The sequence below is a fragment of the Hydractinia symbiolongicarpus genome, chromosome 2, assembly GCF_029227915.1.
Source record: "Hydractinia symbiolongicarpus strain clone_291-10 chromosome 2, HSymV2.1, whole genome shotgun sequence".
In the NCBI taxonomy this organism is placed as follows: Eukaryota; Metazoa; Cnidaria; class Hydrozoa; order Anthoathecata; family Hydractiniidae; genus Hydractinia; species Hydractinia symbiolongicarpus.
The window spans coordinates 3833755-3849035 of record NC_079876.1 but is presented as its reverse complement, the minus strand read 5'-3'; positions in this window follow the sequence as shown (position 1 = coordinate 3849035).

Sequence of the window (15281 nt, the reverse complement as noted above, 5' to 3'; positions counted from 1 at the left end):
ACTAACTTTTGACTGTGACTTGATAAATTTGATAAATGAGACAATTGGACTCCAAGAAATAACATTCATCTTAATTTGACGTGATTGCCGGAACTCAGCCATTACACTGGCCGCTGTGGTAGCGCTTCATTTAAAAATTTAGATGAATAAGTCATTTTTTACTGTGGGACCAATCCTAGCCGTTATCCCGCGCTGAAGAAATAGAGACAGTTTCAAAAACTACATTTCATTGACTTTCTAACAGTATCAATCCGTTTGTGTAACAACGGTTGAGTCACATATTCGTACCAACATGTAATTCGTGATATCTTTCTGGTATTACTAGGTTGTATCGCTTTTAACAATGAAACGATTGACTGTGGGACTTAATTGAACTATCTTTGGACAGCGACCTGATAAATTTGAGAAATGAGACAACTGGACTCCAAGAAATAACATTCTTCTTAATTTGATGTGCTTGCCGGAACTCAGCTTATTACACTGGGCGCTGTGGTAGCGCGTCATTTAAAATTTTAGATAAATAAGTCATTCTTTACCGTGGGACCAATCCTAGCCGTTATTGCGGGCTGAAGAATAGCGACAGTTTCAAAAACTACATTTCATTGACTTTCTAACGGTGTCAGTCCGTTTGAGTTACAATGGTTGGGTCACATATTCGTACCAACATGTATTTAGAGATATTTTTCTGATATTACTAGATTGCATTGCTTTTAACAATTAAACGATTGACTGTGGGACTTAATTGAACTAACTTTGGACTGTGACCTGATAAATGTGATAAATGAGACAATTGGACTCCAAGAAAAAACATTCTTCTTAATTTGGCTTGATTGCCGGAAGTTAGCGATTACACTGGGCGCTGTGGTAGCGCTTCATTTAAAAATGTAGATAAATAAGTCATTTTGAACTGTGGGTCGAATCCTAGCCGTTAGGACGCGCTGAAGAAATATTGACAGCTTCAAGAACTACATTTCAATAACTTTCTAACAGTATCAGTCCATTTGAGTTAGAACGTTTGTGTCACATATTCGTACAAACATGCATTTAGCGATATTTTTCTCATGTTAATAGGTTGCATTGCTTTTAACAGTGAAACGATTGGCTGTGGGACTAAATTGAACTGATTTTGGACTGTGACGTTATAAATGTTATAAGTGAGATAATTGGACTCCAAGAAATAACATTCTGCTTAATTTGACATGATTGCCGACACTCAGCGATTACACTATGCTCTGTGGTAGCGCTTCATATAAACATTTAGTTGAATAAGTCATTTTATATTGTGGGACCAATCCTAGCCGTTATCCCGCGCTGAAGAAATAGAGAGAGTTTCAAAAACTACATTTTATTGACTTTCTAACAGTATCAATCCGTTTGTGTTACAACGGTTAAGTCACATATTTGTACCAACATATATTTCGTGATATCTTTCCGGTATTACTAGATTGTATCGCTTTTAACAGTGAAACGATTGACTGTGGGACATAAATGAACTAACTTTCGACTGTGACCTGATAAATGTGATAAATGAGACAATTGAACTCCAAGAAATAACATTCATCTTAATTTCACATGATTGCCGGAACTGAGCGATTACACTGGGCGCTGTAGTAGCGCTTCATTTAAAAATTTAGATAAATAAATCATTCTTTACCGTGTGACCAATCGTAGCCGTTATCGCGCGCTGAAGAAATAGCGTAAGTTTCAAAAACTACATTTCATTGACTTTCTAACGGTGTCAGTCCGTTTGAGTTACAACGGTTGGGTCACATAATCCTACTAACATGTATTTAGCGATATTGTTCTGATATTACTAGGTTGCATAGCTTTTAACAATGAAACGGTTGACTGTGGGACTTAATTGAACTAACTTTGGACTGTGACCTGATCAATTTGATAAATGAGACTATTGGACTCCAAGAAATAACATTCTTCTTAATTTGACGTGATTGCCGGAACTCAGCGATTACACTGGCCGCTGTGGGAGCGCTTTATTTAAAAATTTAGATAAATAAGTCATTTTGTACTCTGGGACTAATCGTAGCCGTTAGGACGCGCTGAAGAAATATTGACAACTTCAAGGACTACATTTCAATGACTTTCTAACAGTATCAGTCCATTTGAGTTACAACGTTTGTGTCACATATTCGTACAAACATGCATTAAGCGATATTTTTCTCATTTAATAGGTTGCATTGCTTTTAACAGTGAAACGATTGACTGTGGGACAAAATTGAACTGATTTTGGACTGTGACGTTATAAATGTTATAAGTAAGACAATTGGACTCCAAGAAAAAACATTCTTCTTAATTTGACATGATTGCCGGAACTCAGCGATTACACTGGGCGCTGTGGTAGCGCTTTATTTAAAAATTTAGATGAATAAGTCATTTTTTACTGTGGGACCAATCCTAGCCGTTATCCCGCGCTGAAGAATTAGAGACAGTTTCAAAAACTACATTTCATTGACTTTCTAACAGTATCAATCCGTTTGTGTAACAACGGTTGAGTCACATATTCGTACCAACATGTATTTCGTGATATCTTTCTGGTATTACTAGGTTGTATCGCTTTTAACAATGAAACGATTGACTGTGGGACTTAATTGAACTATCTTTGGACAGCGACCTGATAAATTTGAGAAATGAGACAACTGGACTCCAAGAAATAACATTCTTCTTAATTTGATGTGCTTGCCGGAACTCAGCTTATTACACTGGGCGCTGTGGTAGCGCGTCATTTAAAATTTTAGATAAATAAGTCATTCTTTACCGTGGGACCAATCCTAGCCGTTATTGCGGGCTGAAGAATAGCGACAGTTTCAAAAACTACATTTCATTGACTTTCTAACGGTGTCAGTCCGTTTGAGTTACAATGGTTGGGTCACATATTCGTACCAACATGTATTTAGAGATATTTTTCTGATATTACTAGATTGCATTGCTTTTAACAATTAAACGATTGACTGTGGGACTTAATTGAACTAACTTTGGACTGTGACCTGATAAATGTGATAAATGAGACAATTGGACTCCAAGAAAAAACATTCTTCTTAATTTGGCTTGATTGCCGGAAGTTAGCGATTACACTGGGCGCTGTGGTAGCGCTTCATTTAAAAATGTAGATAAATAAGTCATTTTGAACTGTGGGTCGAATCCTAGCCGTTAGGACGCGCTGAAGAAATATTGACAGCTTCAAGAACTACATTTCAATAACTTTCTAACAGTATCAGTCCATTTGAGTTAGAACGTTTGTGTCACATATTCGTACAAACATGCATTTAGCGATATTTTTCTCATGTTAATAGGTTGCATTGCTTTTAACAGTGAAACGATTGGCTGTGGGACTAAATTGAACTGATTTTGGACTGTGACGTTATAAATGTTATAAGTGAGATAATTGGACTCCAAGAAATAACATTCTGCTTAATTTGACATGATTGCCGAAACTCAGCGATTACACTATGCTCTGTGGTAGCGCTTCATATAAACATTTAGTTGAATAAGTCATTTTATATTGTGGGACCAATCCTAGCCGTTATCCCGCGCTGAAGAAATAGAGAGAGTTTCAAAAACTACATTTCATTGACTTTCTAACAGTATCAATCCGTTTGTGTTACAACGGTTAAGTCACATATTTGTACCAACATATATTTCGTGATATCTTTCCGGTATTACTAGATTGTATCGCTTTTAACAGTGAAACGATTGACTGTGGGAGATAAATGAACTAACTTTCGACTGTGACCTGATAAATGTGATAAATGAGACAATTGAACTCCAAGAAATAACATTCATCTTAATTTCACATGATTGCCGGAACTGAGCGATTACACTGGGCGCTGTAGTAGCGCTTCATTTAAAAATTTAGATAAATAAATCATTCTTTACCGTGTGACCAATCGTAGCCGTTATCGCGCGCTGAAGAAATAGCGTAAGTTTCAAAAACTACATTTCATTGACTTTCTAACGGTGTCAGTCCGTTTGAGTTACAACGGTTGGGTCACATAATCCTACTAACATGTATTTAGCGATATTTTTCTGATATTACTAGGTTGCATAGCTTTTAACAATGAAACGGTTGACTGTGGGACTTAATTGAACTAACTTTGGACTGTGACCTGATCAATTTGATAAATGAGACTATTGGACTCCAAGAAATAACATTCTTCTTAATTTGACGTGATTGCCGGAACTCAGCGATTACACTGGCCGCTGTGGGAGCGCTTTATTTAAAAATTTAGATAAATAAGTCATTTTGTACTCTGGGACCAATCGTAGCCGTTAGGACGCGCTGAAGAAATATTGACAACTTCAAGGACTACATTTCAATGACTTTCTAACAGTATCAGTCCATTTGAGTTACAACGTTTGTGTCACATATTCGTACAAACATGCATTAAGCGATATTTTTCTCATTTAATAGGTTGCATTGCTTTTAACAGTGAAACGATTGACTGTGGGACAAAATTGAACTGATTTTGGACTGTGACGTTATAAATGTTATAAGTAAGACAATTGGACTCCAAGAAAAAACATTCTTCTTAATTTGACATGATTGCCGGAACTCAGCGATTACACTGGGCGCTGTGGTAGCGCTTTATTTAAAAATTTAGATGAATAAGTCATTTTTTACTGTGGGACCAATCCTAGCCGTTATCCCGCGCTGAAGATTTAGAGACAGTTTCAAAAACTACATTTCATTGACTTTCTAACAGTATCAATCCGTTTGTGTAACAACGGTTGAGTCACATATTCGTACCAACATGTATTTCGTGATATCTTTCTGGTATTACTAGGTTGTATCGCTTTTAACAGTGAAACGATTGACTGTGGGACTTAATTGAACTAACTTTGGACTGTGACCTGATAAATTTGATAAATGAGACAATTGGACTCCAAGAAATAACATTCTTCTTAATTTGACGTGATTGCCGGAACTCAGCGATTCCACTGGCCGCTGTCGTAGCGCTTCATTTAAAAATGTAGATAAATACGTCATTTTGTACTGTTGGACCAATCGTAGCCGTTAGGAGGCGCTGCAGAAATATTGACAGCTTCAAGAACTACATTTCAATGACTTTCTAACAGTATCAATCCATTTGAGTTAGAACGTTTGTGTCACATATTCGTACAAACATGCATTTAGCGATATTTTTCCCATATTAATAGGTTGCATTGCTTTTAACAGTGAAACGATTGACTGTGGGACTAAATTGAACTAATTTTGGACTGTGACGTTATAAATGTTATAAGTGAGACAATTGGACTCCAAGAAATAACATTCTTCTTAATTTGACATGATTGCCGAAACTCAGCGATTACACTGGGCGCTGTGGTAGCGCTTCATTTGAAAATTAAGATAAAAAAGACACTTTTTACTGTGGGACCAATCCTAGCCATTATCCCGCGCTGAAGAAATAGAGACAGTTTCAAAAACTACATTTCATTGACTTTCTAACAGTGTCAATCCGTTTGTGTTACAACAGTTGAGTCACATATTTGTACCAACATGTATTTCGTGATATCTTTCCGGTATTACTAGATTGTATCGCTTTTAACAGTGAAACGATTGACTGTGGGACTTAATTGAACTAACTTTGGACTGTGACCTGATAAATGTGATAAATGAGACAATGGAACTCCAAGAAACAACATTCATCTTAATTTGACATGATTGCCGAAACTGAGCGATTACACTGGGCGCTGTGGTAGTGCTTCATTTGAAAATTAAGATAAAAAAGTCACTTTTTAACCGTGGGACGAATCCTAGCCGTTAGCGCGCGCTGAAGAAATAGAGACAGTTTCAAATACTACTTTTCACGGTCTTTCTATCGATGTCAGTCCGTTTGAGTTACAACGGTTGGGTCACATATTCGTACCAACATGTATTTAGCGATATTTATCTGATATTACTAGATTGCATCGCTTTTAACAGTGAAACGATTGACTGTGGGACTTAATTGAACTAACTTTGGACTGTGACCTGATAAATGTGATAAATGAGACAATTGGACTCCAAGAAAAAACATTCTTCTTAATTTGGTGTGATTGCCGGAACTCAGCGATTACACTGGGCGCTGTGGTAGCGCTTCATTTAAAAATTTAGATAATTAAATCATTCATTACCGTGTGACCAATCCTAGCCGTTATCCCGCGCTGAAGAATTAGAGACAGTTTCAAAAACTACATTTCATTGACTTTCTAACAGTATCAATCAGTTTGTGTAACAACGGTTGAGTCACATATTCGTACCAACATGTATTTCGTGATATCTTTCTGGTATTACTAGGTTGTATCGCTTTTAACAGTGAAACGATTGACTGTGGGACTTAATTGAACTAACTTTGGACTGTGACCTGATAAATTTGATAAATGAGACAATTGGACTCCAAGAAATAACATTCTTCTTAATTTGACGTGATTGCCGGAACTCAGCGATTCCACTGGCCGCTGTGGTAGCGCTTCATTTAAAAATGTAGATAAATACGTCATTTTGTACTGTTGGACCAATCGTAGCCGTTAGGAGGCGCTGCAGAAATATTGACAGCTTCAAGAACTACATTTCAATGACTTTCTAACAGTATCAATCCATTTGAGTTAGAACGTTTGTGTCACATATTCGTACAAACATGCATTTAGCGATATTTTTCCCATATTAATAGGTTGCATTGCTTTTAACAGTGAAACGATTGACTGTGGGACTAAATTGAACTAATTTTGGACTGTGACGTTATAAATGTTATAAGTGAGACAATTGGACTCCAAGAAATAACATTCTTCTTAATTTGACATGATTGCCGAAACTCAGCGATTACACTGGGCGCTGTGGTAGCGCTTCATTTGAAAATTAAGATAAAAAAGACACTTTTTACTGTGGGACCAATCCTAGCCATTATCCCGCGCTGAAGAAATAGAGACAGTTTCAAAAACTACATTTCATTGACTTTCTAACAGTGTCAATCCGTTTGTGTTACAACAGTTGAGTCACATATTTGTACCAACATGTATTTCGTGATATCTTTCCGGTATTACTAGATTGTATCGCTTTTAACAGTGAAACGATTGACTGTGGGACTTAATTGAACTAACTTTGGACTGTGACCTGATAAATGTGATAAATGAGACAATGGAACTCCAAGAAACAACATTCATCTTAATTTGACATGATTGCCGAAACTGAGCGATTACACTGGGCGCTGTGGTAGTGCTTCATTTGAAAATTAAGATAAAAAAGTCACTTTTTAACCGTGGGACGAATCCTAGCCGTTAGCGCGCGCTGAAGAAATAGAGACAGTTTCAAATACTACTTTTCACGGTCTTTCTATCGATGTCAGTCCGTTTGAGTTACAACGGTTGGGTCACATATTCGTACCAACATGTATTTAGCGATATTTATCTGATATTACTAGATTGCATCGCTTTTAACAGTGAAACGATTGACTGTGGGACTTAATTGAACTAACTTTGGACTGTGACCTGATAAATGTGATAAATGAGACAATTGGACTCCAAGAAAAAACATTCTTCTTAATTTGGTGTGATTGCCGGAACTCAGCGATTACACTGGGCGCTGTGGTAGCGCTTCATTTAAAAATTTAGATAATTAAATCATTCATTACCGTGTGACCAATCCTAGCCGTTATCCCGCGCTGAAGAATTAGAGACAGTTTCAAAAACTACATTTCATTGACTTTCTAACAGTATCAATCAGTTTGTGTAACAACGGTTGAGTCACATATTCGTACCAACATGTATTTCGTGATATCTTTCTGGTATTACTAGGTTGTATCGCTTTTAACAGTGAAACGATTGACTGTGGGACTTAATTGAACTAACTTTGGACTGTGACCTGATAAATTTGATAAATGAGACAATTGGACTCCAAGAAATAACATTCTTCTTAATTTGACGTGATTGCCGGAACTCAGCGATTCCACTGGCCGCTGTGGTAGCGCTTCATTTAAAAATGTAGATAAATACGTCATTTTGTACTGTTGGACAAATCGTAGCCGTTAGGAGGCGCTGAAGAAATAGAGACAGTTTCAAAAACTACATTTCATTGACTTTCTAACAGTGTCAATCCGTTTGTGTTACAACAGTTGAGTCACATATTTGTACCAACATGTATTTCGTGATATCTTTCCGGTATTACTAGATTGTATCGCTTTTAACAGTGAAACGATTGACTGTGGGACTTAATTGAACTAACTTTGGACTGTGACCTGATAAATGTGATAAATGAGACAATGGAACTCCAAGAAACAACATTCATCTTAATTTGACATGATTGCCGAAACTGAGCGATTACACTGGGCGCTGTGGTAGTGCTTCATTTGAAAATTAAGATAAAAAAGTCACTTTTTAACCGTGGGACGAATCCTAGCCGTTAGCGCGCGCTGAAGAAATAGAGACAGTTTCAAATACAACTTTTCACGGTCTTTCTATCGATGTCAATCCGCTTGTGTTACAACGGTTAAGTCACATATTTGTACCAACATGTATTTCGTGATATCTTTACGGTATTACTAGATTGCATCGCTTTTAACAATGAAACGATTGACTGTGGGACTTAATTGAACTAACTTTGGACTGTGACCTGATAAATGTGATAAATGAGACAATTGGACTCCAAGAAAAAACTTTCTTCTTAATTTGGTGTGATTCCGGAACTCAGCGATTACACTGGGCGCTGTGGTAGCGCTTCATTTAAAAATTTAGATAAATAAGTCATTCTTTACCGTGTGACCAATCCTAGCTGTTATCCCGCGCTGAAGAAATAGAGACAGTTTCAAAAACTACATTTCATTGACTTTCTAACAGTGTCAATCCGTTTGTGTTACAACGGTTGAGTCACATATTTGTACCAACATGTATTTCGTGATATCTTTCCGGTATTACTAGATTGTATCGCTTTTAACAGTGAAACGATTGACTGTGGGACTTAATTGAACTAACTTTGGACTGTGACCTGATAAATGTGATAAATGAGACAATTGAACTCCAAGAAATAACATTCATCTTAATTTGACATGATTGCCGAAACTGAGCGATTACATTGGGCGCTGTGGTAGTGCTTCATTTGAAAATTAGGATAAAAAAGTCACTTTTTAACCGTGGGACGAATCCTAGCCGTTAGCGCGCGCTGAAGAAATAGAGACAGTTTCAAATACTACTTTTCACGGTCTTTCTATCGATGTCAGTCCGTTTGAGTTACAACGGTTGGGTCACATATTCGTACCAACATGTATTTAGCGATATTTATCTGATATTACTAGATTGCATCGCTTTTAACAGTGAAACGATTGACTGTGGGACTTAATTGAACTAACTTTGGACTGTGACCTGATAAATGAGACAATTGGACTCCAAGAAAAAACATTCTTCTTAATTTGGTGTGATTGCCGGAACTCAGCGATTACACTGGGCGCTGTGGTAGCGCTTCATTTAAAAATTTAGATAAATAAATCATTCATTACCGTGTGACCAATCCTAGCCGTTATCGCGCGCTGAAGAAATAGCGAAAGGTTTAAAAATTACATTTCATTTCCTTTCTAACGGTGTCAGTCCGTTTGAGTTACAACGGTTGGGTCACATATTCGTACAAACATGCATTTAGCGATATTTTTCTCATATTAATAGGTTGCATTGCTTTTAACAGTGAAACGATTGACTGTGGGACTAAATTGAACTGATTTTAGACTGTAACGTTATAAATGTTATAAGTGAGACAATTGGACTCCAAGAAATAACATTCTTCTTAATTTGACATGATTGCCGGAACTCAGCGATTACACTGGGCGCTGTGGTAGCTCTTCATTTAAAAATTTAGATGAATAAGTCATTCTATACTGTGGGACCACTCCTAGCTGTTATCCCGCGCTGAAGAAATAGAGACAGTTTCAAAAACTACATTTCATTGACTTTCTAAAAGTGTCAATCCGTTTGTGTTACAACGGTTGAGTCACATAATCGTACTAACATGTATTTAGCGATATTTTTCTGAGATTACTAGGTTGCATAGCTTTTAACAATGAACCGATTGACTGTGGGACTTAATTGAACTAAATTTGGACTGTGACCTGATAAATTTGATAAATGAGACAATTGGTCTCCAAGAAATAACATTCTTTTTAATTTGGCGTGATTGCCGGAACTCAGCGATTACACTGGCCGCTGTGGTAGCGCTTTATTTAAAAATTTAGATAAATAAGTCATTTTGTACTGTGGGACAAATCGTAGCCGTTAGGACGCGCTGAGGAAATATTGACAGCTTCAAGAACTACATTTCAATGACTTTCTAACAGTATCAGTCCGTTTGAGTTACAACGTTTGTGTCACGTATTCGTACAAACATGCATTAGGCGATATTTTTCTCATATTAATAGGTTGCATTGCTTTTAACAGTGAAACGATTGCCTGTGGGAAAAAATTGAGCTGTTTTTGGACTGTGACGTTATAAATGTTGTAAGTGAGACAATTGGACTCCAAGAAAAAACATTCTTCTTAATTTGACATGATTGCCGGAACTCAGCGATTACACTGGGCGCTGTGGTAGCGCTTCATTTAAAAATTTAGATAAATAAGTCATTCTTTACTGTGGGACCAATCCTAGCCGTTATCCCGCGCTGAAGAAATAGAGACAGTTTCAAAAAATACATTTCATTGACTTTCTAACAGTATCAATCCGTTTGTATTACAACGGTTGAGTCACATATTCGTACCAACATGTATTTCGTGATATCTGTCCGGTATTACTAGGTTGTATTGCTTTTAACAGTAAAACGATTGACTGTGGGACTTAATTGAACTGGTTCTGGGCTGTGACTTTATAAATGAAAAAGTAAGACAATTGGACTCCAAGAAATAACATTCTTCTTAATTTGACATGATTGCCACAACTCAGCGATTACACTGGTCCCAGTGGTAGCGCTTCATTTGAAAATTAAGATAAAAAGTCACTTTTCAACCGTGGGACAAATCCTAGCCGTTAGCGCGCGCTGAAGAAATAGAGACAGTTTCAAATACTACTTTTCACGGACTTTCTATCGATGTCAGTCCGTTTGAGTTACAACGGTTGGGTCATATATTCGTACCAACATGTATTTAGCGATATTTATCTGATATTACTAGGTTTCATCGCTTTTAACAGTGAAACAATTGTATGTGGGACTTAATTGAACTAACTTTGGACTGTGACCTGATAAATGTGATAAATGAGACAACTGGACTCCAAGAAAAAACATTCTTCTTAATTTGGTGTGATTGCCGGAACTCAGCGATTACACTGGGCGCTGTGGTAGCGCTTCATTTAAAAATTTAGATAAATAAATCATTCTTTACCGTGTGACCAATCCTAACCGTTATCGCGCGCTGAAGAAATAGCGAAAGGGGCAAAAATTACATTTCATTTCCTTTTTAACGGTGTCAGTCCGTTTGAGTTACAATGGTTGGGTCACATATTCGTACAAACATGCATTTAGCGATATTTTTCTCATATTAATAGGTTGCATTGATTTTAACAGTGAAAGGATTGACTGTTGGACTAAATTGAACTGATTTTGGACTGTAACGTTATAAATGTTATAAGCGAGACAATTGGACTCCAAGAAATAACATTCTTCTTAATTTGACATGATTGCCGGAACTCAGCGATTACACTGGGCGCTGTGGTAGCGCTTCATTTAAAAATTTAGATGAATAAGTCATTTTATACTGTGGAACCAATCCTAGCTGTTAACCCGTGCTGAAGAAATAGAGACAGTTTCAAAAACTACATTTCATTGACTTTGTAACAGTGTCAATCCGCTTGTGTTACAACGGTTAAGTCACATATTTGTACCAACATGTATTTCGTGATATCTTTACGGTATTACTAGATTGCATCGCTTTTAACAATGAAACGATTGGCTGTGGGACTTAATTGAACTAACTTTGGACTGTGACCTGATAAATGTGATAAATGAGACAATTGGACTCCAAGAAAAAACTTTCTTCTTAATTTGGTGTGATTGCGGAACTCAGCGATTACATTGGGCGCTGTGGTAGCGCTTCATTTAAAAATTTAGAGAAATAAGTCATTCTTTACCGTGTGACCAATCCTAGCTGTTATCCCGCCCTGAAGAAATAGAGACAGTTTCAAAAACTACATTTCATTGACTTTCTAACAGTGTCAATCCGTTTGTGTTACAACGGTTGAGTCACATATTTGTACCAACATGTATTTCGTGATATCTTTCCGGTATTACTAGATTGTATCGCTTTTAACAGTGAAACGATTGACTGTGGGACTTAATTGAACTAACTTTGGACTGTGACCTGATAAATGTGATAAATGAGACAATTGAACTGCAAGAAATAACATTCATCTTAATTTGACATGATTGCCGAAACTGAGCGATTACACTGGGCGCTGTGGTAGTGCTTCATTTGAAAATTAAGATAAAAAAGTCACTTTTTAACCGTGGGACGAATCCTAGCCGTTAGCGCGCGCTGAAGAAATAGAGACAGTTTCAAATACTACTTTTCACGGTCTTTCTATCGATGTCAGTCCGTTTGAGTTACAACGGTTGGGTCACATATTCGTACCAACATGTATTTAGCGATATTTATCTGATATTACTAGATTGCATCGCTTTTAACAGTGAAACGATTGACTGTGGGACTTAATTGAACTAACTTTAAACTGTGACCTGATAAATGTGATAAATGAGACAATTGGACTACAAGAAAAAACATTCTTCTTAATTTGGTGTGATTGCTGGAACTCAGCGATTACACTGGGCGCTGTGGTAGCGCTTCATTTAAAAATTTAGATAAATAAATCATTCATTACCGTGTGACCAATCCTAGCCGTTATCGCGCGCTGAAGAAATAGCGAAAGGTTTAAAAATTACATTTCATTTCCTTTCTAACGGTGTCAGTCCGTTTGAGTTACAACGGTTGGGTCACATATTCGTACAAACATGCATTTAGCGATATTTTTCTCATATTAATAGGTTGCATTGCTTTTAACAGTGAAACGATTGACTGTGGGACTAAATTGAACTGATTTTGGACTGTGACGTTATAAATGTTATAAGTGAGACAGTTGGACTCCAAGAAATAACATTCTTCTTAATTTGACATGATTGCCGGAACTCAGCGATTACACTGGGCGCTGTGGTAGCTCTTCATTTAAAAATTTAGATGAATAAGTCATTCTATACTGTGGGACCACTCCTAGCTGTTATCCCGCGCTGAAGAAATAGAGACAGTTTCAAAAACTACATTTCATTGACTTTCTAACAGTGTCAATCCGTTTGTGTTACAACGGTTGAGTCACATAATCGTACTAACATGTATTTAGCGATATTTTTCTGAGATTACTAGGTTGCATAGCTTTTAACAATGAACCGATTGACTGTGGGACTTAATTGAACTAACTTTGGACTGTGACCTGATAAATTTGATAAATGAGACAATTGGTCTCCAAGAAATAACATTCTTTTTAATTTGGCGTGATTGCCGGAACTCAGCGATTACACTGGCCGCTGTGGTAGCGCTTTATTTAAAAATTTAGATAAATAAGTCATTTTGTACTGTGGGGCAAATCGTAGCCGTTAGGACGCGCTGAGGAAATATTGACAGCTTCAAGAACTACATTTCAATGACTTTCTAACAGTATCAGTCCGTTTGAGTTACAACGTTTGTGTCACGTATTCGTACAAACATGCATTAGGTGATATTTTTCTCATATTAATAGGTTGCATTGCTTTTAACAGTGAAACGATTGACTGTGGGAAAAAATTGAGCTGATTTTGGACTGTGACGTTATAAATGTTATAAGTGAGACAATTGGACTCCAAGAAAAAACATTCTTCTTAATTTGACATGATTGCCGGAACTCAGCGATTACACTGGGCGCTGTGGTAGCGCTTCATTTAAAAATTTAGATAAATAAGTCATTCTTTACTGTGGGACCAATCCTAGCCGTTATCCCGCGCTGAAGAAATAGAGACAGTTTCAAAAAATACATTTCATTGACTTTCTAACAGTATCAATCCGTTTGTATTACAACGGTTGAGTCACATATTCGTACCAACATGTATTTCGTGATATCTGTCCGGTATTACTAGGTTGTATTGCTTTTAACAGTAAAACGATTGACTGTGGGACTTAATTGAACTGGTTCTGGGCTGTGACTTTATAAATGAAAAAGTAAGACAATTGGACTCCAAGAAATAACATTCTTCTTAATTTGACATGATTGCCACAACTCAGCGATTACACTGGTCCCAGTGGTAGCGCTTCATTTGAAAATTAAGATAAAAAGTCACTTTTCAACCGTGGGACAAATCCTAGCCGTTAGCGCGCGCTGAAGAAATAGAGACAGTTTCAAATACTACTTTTCACGGACTTTCTATCGATGTCAGTCCGTTTGAGTTACAACGATTGGGTCATATATTCGTACCAACATGTATTTAGCGATATTTATCTGATATTACTAGGTTTCATCGCTTTTAACAGTGAAACAATTGTATGTGGGACTTAATTGAACTAACTTTGGACTGTGACCTGATAAATGTGATAAATGAGACAATTGGACTCCAAGAAAAAACATTCTTCTTAATTTGGTGTGATTGCCGGAACTCAGCGATTACACTGGGCGCTGTGGTAGCGCTTCATTTAAAAATTTAGATAAATAAATCATTCATTACCGTGTGACCAATCCTAGCCGTTATCGCGCGCTGAAGAAATAGCGAAAGGTTTAAAAATTACATTTCATTTCCTTTCTAACGGTGTCAGTCCGTTTGAGTTACAACGGTTGGGTCACATATTCGTATAAACATGCATTTAGCGATATTTTTCTCATATTAATAGGTTGCATTGCTTTTAACAGTGAAACGATTGACTGTGGGACTAAATTGAACTGATTTTGGACTGTGACGTTATAAATGTTATAAGTGAGACAATTGGACTCCAAGAAATAACATTCTTCTTAATTTGACATGATTGCCGGAACTCAGCGATTACACTGGGCGCTGTGGTAGCTCTTCATTTAAAAATTTAGATGAATAAGTCATTCTATACTGTGGAACCACTCCTAGCTGTTATCCCGCGCTGAAGAAATAGAGACAGTTTCAAAAACTACATTTCATTGACTTTCTAAAAGTGTCAATCCGTTTGTGTTACAACGGTTGAGTCACATAATCGTACTAACATGTATTTAGCGATATTTTTCTGAGATTACTAGGTTGCATAGCTTTTAACAATGAACCGATTGACTGTGGGACTTAATT